Source organism: Carica papaya, chromosome 4, assembly GCF_054855325.1.
Source record: "Carica papaya isolate Zhongbai chromosome 4, ASM5485532v1, whole genome shotgun sequence".
In the NCBI taxonomy this organism is placed as follows: Eukaryota; Viridiplantae; Streptophyta; class Magnoliopsida; order Brassicales; family Caricaceae; genus Carica; species Carica papaya.
The window spans coordinates 11925233-11934948 of NC_142312.1; the positions used below are offsets into that span (position 1 = coordinate 11925233).

The window sequence follows — 9716 nt, forward strand, 5'->3', positions numbered from 1 at the left end:
TTTTTTTATCTATTTAATATGATATTATGTAAAAATTATATTTTTAAAATTTAAATATAAAATAAAGTAAAATTTTTACTAAGTACAAATTATGTAATGAATAATTTTAAATATAAAATAAAATTAGTACTAATATTTTATTCAATTAATTTTTATTCAACTACATCTTATGTATTATCTAAAATTTTAGCCACTTATTTTTTTTTTCAACAGCTCATTCATTATATAAATTTTTTTATATAAAATTAAGATATATTTAAATTTTCATTATAACTTTTTATTTTTATATAATTTTTTATTTATATAAAATAATATCTATTATTTTTATACAGTTAAAAGTTATTATAAAACTAGATTTTATGTATAGTACATAGTATGAATTTAATGTTACATTTACTTCAAAAGAAACTGACAACATTTAATTATTAGAAAAAGGAATTTAACGCGCACTATATTTAGGTCAGTTTCTGGGGCGGTCCTCGAACGAAACACAATCGGGTCAGGCTCATTTGCAGGGAGAGGAATGAGCCTGTTCGGCCTGTCAATGGTTATTTATATATATATATATATTCATCTTGTCTGTTTCTTAGGGTGAGAGAAAGAGTCTATATATTCATCGCTGACCACAAGGGATCAACGAGACGCTTCCAAGCCGCCAAATAGATTGAGAGAAGTCCGCAAGCTGTGGTTTTCATAGAAGCTTACCAGAGAGATGGATGCTGGCAAATAGCCAGAGAAAGAAGATGAAGGCGACGACGACGAAGACGAAGAAGATGAAGGAAGCATCATAGAAGACATTAAGATGCAGTGTCTCAGTCGAGTCAGTAATTAACCAAATTAATATGGGTTGTTTAACATGTCTCTTGGGTGAGCCTCCTTTTAATCTTTAATAACTACGCTGTTGCATTGGATTTGGATTACGTCATGGTCGATGAAGCGGAGATTTGGGAAAACAAAGGGAAAAGTTTTTATCTTTCAATTCAATCATTGGTTGTTTAGGTCAAGCCATGAACTTGACCCGAAAAATGATCTGGGTGACTTTATTTATAATCTGGGTCAATTTAGATTACTGATGATTTTTGCTTAAATAATTTGGTTTTGTTAAATTGATTGATTGGCTTTTGAACCTCTTTTCTTGTATTTACATCTAAATATATTTGAATTATATTGTCGATTTTATTAGGTTCATAGCTCCTGAGTAGTGAGTGGAATACAGATGGATACTGGAATTAAATTCTAGTAAGTTTCCTTGTTATCTGGTTATCATTTTCAGTTATATACCTAAGTGAACTAGTAAACCGATTTTAAAACTAATTTATCTATATTGTGGTTATAATTGGCTTGTGTAGGAGAATCTTGGCAGATTCTGATATTTATTTATTGTAAGTGCAATAATCTTATTTTTGACATAGTATTTATCGATTAACAGCTTTTAGGTTTATATATTACTTAATGCAGTTCTTGCAATCTCTCTTGATTTGTTGACATTGGCTGTGACAAGCGGCTGGAGATTTCCACTGGTCAAAATTTAGGGTTAGGTTTAGTCACATTTTGCATGGACCAATATACATCGAGCGAATTCAGTCATTTATGAAAAAATAGATTATAATTTAAAAGTGCTATACCTTAACCATGACCATGCACCGTTGGTCTGACTCTGCACTGGTGGGATGTGAAGTCTTTAGTTATGAATGATTCATCAAATTTCTCGAATCCGTTACTCTTCAAAATCTCAAAGGAATTTTGTGTTATACATATCATTTTGTCTAATACTGATTGGACAAGAATTTGTTGTGATCCTGTCCAGTGCTGAAAAATATGCATGTATGGTAATGTGATCTTTCCCCAGCTAAGTTTCTAAATATTTCAATCCTCAACAGGAAATTTCATCCTATCATTATCATTAGCTAAATGATTGGGACCAGACTACATCCAGCAAGTCAACCACTTTTGTCTCTGGGGAAAATTTCACAGTACTATAAGTTTAGGAACTTGTCCTTTATATATCATGCAGTTATTAAAGTTGGAGAAGGTATACTCAGTCTTTAGCTTGGAGAATCTCTGATCTCATCCATCTATCTGTAAATGAATCTCTGCCCATCAATATAAATCTCTATTTTCCTTGTCTTTGCAGTACAGAATAATGTATTATCATGTTATGCTCTGCCACCTGCAGTTTCTCTTCTCTCAACCAACAATCATTAGACATATGTAAACTGAATGACATTTTACGACATAACAGATGTCTCCACCTGTCTGTTTGGTCAGTGGTCAACCAAGAAATACACCCACGCGATTGTAGTCCCAAAGTGTCAAAATTTATTGAATACTTTCTCATGCTTCTAACTTCCAGAACTTCAATTTTACTCATACTTATGCACATCTACCTGCTATATTGTTTGTTGGGCCACCATGTACTGAATATATATGCTAGCTGATTTTTTAAGATTTGTGTAAAAATGTTTCAGCACAATTTGGAAGACATCAAGCTTGCTGGGATCCAGAATTATAAGGAATATTTTTTATAAAAAGAAGTATTTGTTTTACAGGAAAGTGAGCTTGGCTTTGTTCCTTGAGGACCTTTTATTCTCCAATAGATGGCGAGCAAATCTAGCCCATAGAAGCATGTTCAAACTGATGATGGAGAGACGACCAAAATAAATGCTAAATTCATATTTCTAAAATAACAAAGTGCAAGAAAGACCTTTTCTTTTTTGCCTTGCATTGTCATCTTTGTGGTGCTTTATTTTCCTACCTTATAAAATAACTAAATTTTCCAAGGAGAAAGTTATAGAAGGAAGAGTGATAAATAATACTAATGGCAAAAACTGATCGTAATCTTATTATTCCTTGTGTTACAAATCCTTCTCTATCTGCCATCTTTTACCTTGTTATAACATTAATTTTGTTTAGAGGAAAATAGGTGTGTACAAATGAAGAGGCATGGAGTTTGTGAAACCCATATACAAAAGGAAAAGTTACAAAGTAGTTAAACTATCAGTTAGATCCCCAAAATTTTCTACTAATGAATGACCCTTAAATGAAAAAAGAAGGTTTCTTCTCGTAACTTTTCTTATACACATCCTCAAACGGCCTCTTATTTTTCTCCCTCCAAATAACCCAAATGGGAACCAATGGAATGAGAGAGATAAGCTTTTACTACTCTTATCACCTTGATTGTCATGCCAAGCCCAAGGCTCATATTGCACCATCTCAAGTCAATAACCGAACACCATAAATGCTAACAAAATAACACCACAAAAGAATATGGTCTGTGGTTTCAAATTCTCTAATTCCCTGCTTCCTATGCAAAAGGGGCAGCAACCACGCAGGGGGGGTTGGAGGCTTTCTTCTTCCAAAAGTTCTTCTAAAGAAGAGATAAATGGAGCTTGAAAAGAGTGGCAATATGGTGATAAAGAGACTTTACAGACAAGAAACTATTGTGTTATGGCACATATTTGGAGGGAAAAAAAAAATTGATTCTCAGTACTAGGCACGTCATAGTGACACGCATTTGTAGGAAACCTCAAAAGCATGGAAAACCTTAAGATAAAGCATAGACAATAAATTAGACAAATATACATATAATTAAATGTTAAAAAACTCATTCAAATAGGTTATACACCTCAAAACTTCAAGAATTAAGCTTTTGAAAGAAAAACAATCTCTAAAATCTAAATCAAAGATAAAGTTAATAAGTGCTTGATAGAGTTCTTTTTTTTTTAAAGATAAAAATAACGTGAATATTATGTATATAACACCAAGGGGGTGCAACTCATATACAAAACTATTTATAGATCAGTTAGTATATTAATAACTTGTCGAAAATCATCCCACCCCTAGAGATCGTGACCAGCGTTAGAACCCCAAAAGTATGTATCTAACTATTTCTAATTTTGGACAAATCCCCCACACACTCATCAAATGCTCTATTGTTCCTTTCTTTTCACATAATCCAAAAAATGGTTAGAGGTATAAGATTTATAAGTTTTGATTTCTTGCATATCCCACCCCAAGCAACAAGTTCCTCCCTAATTGACTCCGCCATTACCCAAGAAGACTACAAACTACTGTCCAAATATTATATCCACCAGAAACCATAGGAGTAAATAGTTGCAAGATTCAACATTCTTCATGCACATATAACAAGCATTAGCCATGATATTGCCCCTTCTCATTAGAATATTGATAGTTAAAATACATTCCCGACTCGCTTCCCAAGTAAAGAACGCCATTTTAGGAGGTGCGGTCGTTTTTCCATGTGCGTTCAACAGGAAATATAACATTCTCTCCATTATGTCTAACAAGATGGTTATAATAGGAGTTGACCTGAGCATTCCATTGTTCTTAAGCCTCCATACCAACCTATCCTATGTATCATTCAAATGCATGCTAGACAAAAGTTGAAGAAGTGCCATGTCATCAATCTCCCAATCACTAAGATTTTTGGTCAGAAACAAATCCCACACACCCCTACCTTCCCTCTCTCTAAAGACATCCTCCACCATCACCTTCTTCCTTTGTGTAATGATATAAACTCTTGGAAATAAGTTTTTGAGACTTTGTTCCCCAAGCCACATGTCCTCCCAAAAGAGAACTTTATTGCCCCTACCAATCTCCCATTTAACACATTATGAAAAATGTTGTCTCCCAGCTCCTATTCTTCTCCATAAGCCCCTCCCATATGGTATTACTACCTTCCAAACAGCCTTTCTCTCCATCTCTTTCCCCCGGTGCTTGATGGAGTTCCTGAGCCACCAAAACATTAAGTTTTATATGTATAGTTTATTCTTTAAAATCTGTAAAGAAAAAATGAGTGAGCTCATATTTAGTGAATAATTAAAAACTCAAATTAGTTAAATTAAACAAGTATAAACAATGATAAAGAGAATAGTTTTAGTAAGCAAACCACAAAAGAAACATAGTATAAAATAATTTTAAAATTTTTCAGTAACATTTAAGATAAACATGTCAAGTCTAGACATAATTTAGATTTCAGTTATGTTTAAACAATGATAGTAAAAATATATTTAATATACCAATACGGAAATATGATAGTGAAATAATTTATTTTTTTTCCGAGTAACATATAAAATAAGTATGTCAATTCTTGATATAATATAAATAGAAACATGTTATCTCACGGTTTTAGTACCTATGACCACATCATATCCTTGTATTAGGGCTGAAAATTGTTTTTAATCCTTATATATAGGTCACAAAGATACATTTGTCTTGTATTCGGCTCAAGAAAAACATTTTTTTTGTAACGACCCATTTTTTTTGTTGAGAAATGAACGCTATTACTCACACATAACCTGATAAATTTACGCAGTACTAAACGAAAACTTAAGATTCAATCATCCCCTATACGGAATTACAAATCACGAGACTTATAAAATTCTTTATATTACATCACTGTGATATAATTAAACTGACTTTATAAGACGAACTCTTACTATCACTAAAGGTTTTTCAAAGTCTTCATTCGACCTTGAACTTGCTCGTGATTTGAACTAATATGCATTGGGGGGTGTGAATTGGGGTGAGTTTCACAGACTCAGTAAAGAAAATGGACAATACTCACAACAGTGACATGCACACACTCAATCACCAAATTTTCTAAATCAGTTCATTAAGTAAATATTTAGAATTCCTTATTAAGTATCATAACTCGGGGCATAACAGTTCCATAAATAATATAGTTCAGTATTCAGTATCACAAATTAAGTAGTAAGTAGTTCAGTAGATATTAATTCAGCATTTCTGTATTGTAAACTTTACTCATGCCTTCCTATCAATTCATATCAGTTTATATCTTATTAAAAATAGTCTTACCGTGCGATGCCGTTTCTGTCGACATCAACCAATGCAGTAAGGATCCCCTCTACCACGTGAATACATGATAGTTCAGTTCACAGTTCACAATTTTTAGTACACAGTATATAGTTTACAGTTTTTATCATTTCGTTACGTCTGACTAAAGTTGTATCCACGGGTAGGGTTTACCACAGTCACATGCCAAAAAGCTATACACCCACCCATCGGTGTTACTGGTTAAATAGATTTTCTCGTCTTTTAAAGATTCTTATGTTATTCTTTTACTAATCAGGTCCATCACTAAATGACCTATTCAGGCTTGCACCTTCTTATATATCATATATATTATATATCAATATGCTTACACAATAAGCACAATATATACACTTTATATGCACAGTTTTCAACTCAAATAAATATATATGCGCACGCAACACATACAATATGAATATGTTTGTACATTTACACAAGGCATATGCGCATTCTATATGCAGATACATACAAGTTATTCACTCATACGTACATACGTTGCACAACCTACAATTACACACATATATATATGCGTCACACACCTATAACTCGATAACTAACATGCATAAAATCTACATATACATACAAGTAACAATATGAATATATAATTATATGTCATACACAATATCATGTAGGTCTCCAATCATACACAATTGCACACACACACACATATGATGAGTTTGCAGAACTCGTAGTAGAAAACGTGAAGGGTTAGTAAAGTTTGTAAACAAGTCATTTCAACGAAAAATAAGGTTTCATAAAAACATGAGGGCATCTAAATGAGACTAATCCAATCTTTTACCTATAATCGAATCGAAAGGTGTCGGCATCCTCATTGGCTTGGGTCTATGCTCTCCTCTAAATCCAGTATTATTCAGATAATTCTCTCGTTTACAAATAGAAAATATGTAGGTTAATGACAAACACTTATAAAAATAATTAGAATACAAAAAGAGGATCGAGTTTTACCATAGTGCGATCCCGATCACCGGAATCGCCACATGCCACCATACTTGTATGCAGATCCGGCACATATATGGTGAAATTGCGCTGGAGCCAAGAATATGCGGGATCGTGCGGCCAACCGTTGCAGATCTCCTTCTTCTCTGGCTGCAAGTTGTAGCAAGTCTCCTTCTTTCTTGGTCGCACACTGGGTCCCTTCATTTTTTTGGATTCACACGACTATCGGCCACGCAAATCCAGTCGTCGCACGCACCAGACCCGCTTTATCTCTCTCTTCTGAGTTGCTTTCTCTCTTTTCATGATTTACTCTCTCTCTCTCCTTTCCAATTTCTTCCTTTCTCCTTTAATAGACGGGAGGACGGAGAGCCCTGCACGCCTCTTCTTCCTTCTTCGGCATGCAGGTTCCAACCTCCTCTTCGTCTTCTTCGGCAACCAGAGGTGTACACGCCTCTGGTTGCCCTAATTTTTTTTTTCTTTTTCTATCACCAAAACTACATCGTTTTGATGCTCTTAAAACGACGTCGTTTTACCTACTTCTATTTTTCTTCCATATCAAAACGACGTCGTTTTCGGAGTTTCCTAAAATGATGTCGTTTTGGCTTTTCCTATTTCTAAGAAGCAGATGGGTTGGGTTTGTTTCTCTCGGGTCGGGTTGTTACATTTCTGAAAATATTATTATTTTTATGTAATTGACAAAACATTTGAAAGAAAAAAAAAGGATGATGACAAGTAATCAAGTACAGTTTTAGAATTTTAAGTTAAATATCATAAATGTCCAAGTGCTAGCTTGGTCTGGCCTCTGCTTCTGCTGTTAACAGCAAAAGTCTTGCCAAATGCTGAAGAACATAAGTATTTTTTTTAGCTAAAGCATTAGCTGTTTTTGCCTTTGATAAAGATGAAAGTAGAAGTTGAAAATAAATAGTTTTGATAAATAGTTTGTGTTGTAGGAGACAAATAATATTTTAAATAAATAATATTTATTAATTTTATATTTCATAAGTTAATAAGCAATTTAAAATAAAAATATAATATTGATACATTATTGATAATTTTATATTTATTATAGTTATCTAAATAATATTTATTTCAAATTAAATGATAATGACTTCAAATTTATTTTTATAAAAAGTTAAATTAAAATAAATATTTTAAAATAATTTAGACTATTGAATAATTTTTAGAAAAAATGATGTTATTTAAATAATTAAAGTGATTAATTTTTTGTTGTTATCTATTTTTTGTTATGTCAACATTTGTTATTTTATATCATAATTAACTAAATAATATACTATTTTTATGTCATAGATACTTTCTATAATAAGTTTTATTAAAAACTATACTCTTTTTCTCCTTAAAGCTGCTTTTTCTGGAAGCTAATTTTTAGGTACTTTTTTGGCTCACGGTACAAACAGCAGCTGCTTCAAACGGAGCCTAAATAAACTAATAAAATAACAAAATAATGTATAAGCAAATCCAACATATTCTTTTCTTATCACAGACTTTATTTTACTGGCTAATTGATAAAATATTTGAAAGGAAAATAAAATGATGACAAACAAGTTTAGTAAAACTTTAGCATTTAAGATAATGCCATCAATGTCTAAGCCTACTACATATGGTGACCTAAAAATAATTTTTAAGCCAACCCAAAACCTCTTTTCCTTATTGCTGCCGTTTTTTTTCTCTCCAACAACAAAGAAATTTTCTCTGTTCCCTGAAAACTTTTCTCACCGGTAAAAAGTAAAAAAAAAAAAAAATGTCTACCTCTATTCGTTGGAAGATTTGGTTTCCATTGAAGTAGATAAGATAGTGCTTCTGTACTTGGCAGTTCTAAATTATTAAAATTAATTGTTTGTTTTTCTGTTATCAATTTTGTTATCATTTCTGTTATAACAAACCACATGTAAATTTTCTTTTTCTGCCATATTTATTTTGTATATAGATAGTATACATTCAAATATTAATAGACAACACAAAAATTTATGGTTTATTTGCTTCTCTAATATGGTATCAGAGCTTTGAGCTCCTACCATTTTCGCTGCACCTCATTAAGCTATTATGGCTAGAGGTGGTGGAGGCTCCTCATCACAGAATCAATTTCAGCCGTTGGCGGCGCATTCAACCCAAATCTCACAAAACACCCATTCAGATGAAACCCACAACCCTTTTTTTCTTCACAGCTCTGATCATCCTGGGCTTATGCTGGCTTCTCACACATTGAATGGGAATAATTATAACACTTGGTCGCACGTGATGCGCATTGCTTTGAATGCCAAAAACAAATTTAGCTTTGTGGATGGATCCATTGCTCAATCGGCTGAAACAGATCCTATGGCAGGGGTGTGGTTCCACTACAACAACATGGTTCTCTCCTGACTTCTCAACACCATGGAAAAAGATATAGCAGACAGTCTCCTCTATCTTGATAGTGGGCGAGCAGTGTGGGTCGACCTCCATGATCGGTTCCAACAAAGCAATGCCCCTCACATTTTTCAGCTGAAACAAATGATGAACAGCTCAGTGCAAGGGGCCCTCAGTGTCAATAACTACTATACGAAAATGAAAACATTGTGGGACGAACTTAAAACCTACCAGCCCGCTCTGGTATGTTGTTGTGGAGGAATGAAAACCAGGAATGATTATATAAAGTAGGAATTCGTCATGCTCTTCTTAATGGGGCTCAACGATTCCTACACGTCCATACAAAGCCAAATCCTCATGATGGAAACACCTCATTCCATCTCGAAAGTCTTCAGTCTCGTGATTCAAGAGGAGAGACATCGGGTTTTCGAAAACGCCATTGGAACAGAGGTATTCAGGGAGCGATGGAATCTGCAAATATTGCCCTAGCACGAGGAAGAAAAAGGCCTACATGTACCCATTGTGGGCTTTTGGGCCATGTA

At 33.4% G+C, this 9716-nt stretch overlaps 1 long non-coding RNA gene across 2 annotated transcripts; it reads left to right on the top strand.

The window, feature by feature from the left end:
- Window positions 1–434: 434 nt before the first annotated feature.
- On the top strand, window positions 435–2728 carry LOC110809435 (uncharacterized). Of its 2 annotated transcripts, XR_002538825.2 has the most exons (3): window positions 460–867; window positions 1184–1239; window positions 1881–2728. It is a non-coding gene; the product is annotated as an uncharacterized LOC110809435 (long non-coding RNA). The 2 variants fall into 2 exon arrangements; XR_015818418.1 differs by having other exon boundaries at window positions 435–867; window positions 1184–2728.
- The last annotated feature ends 6988 nt before the right edge of the window (window positions 2729–9716 follow it).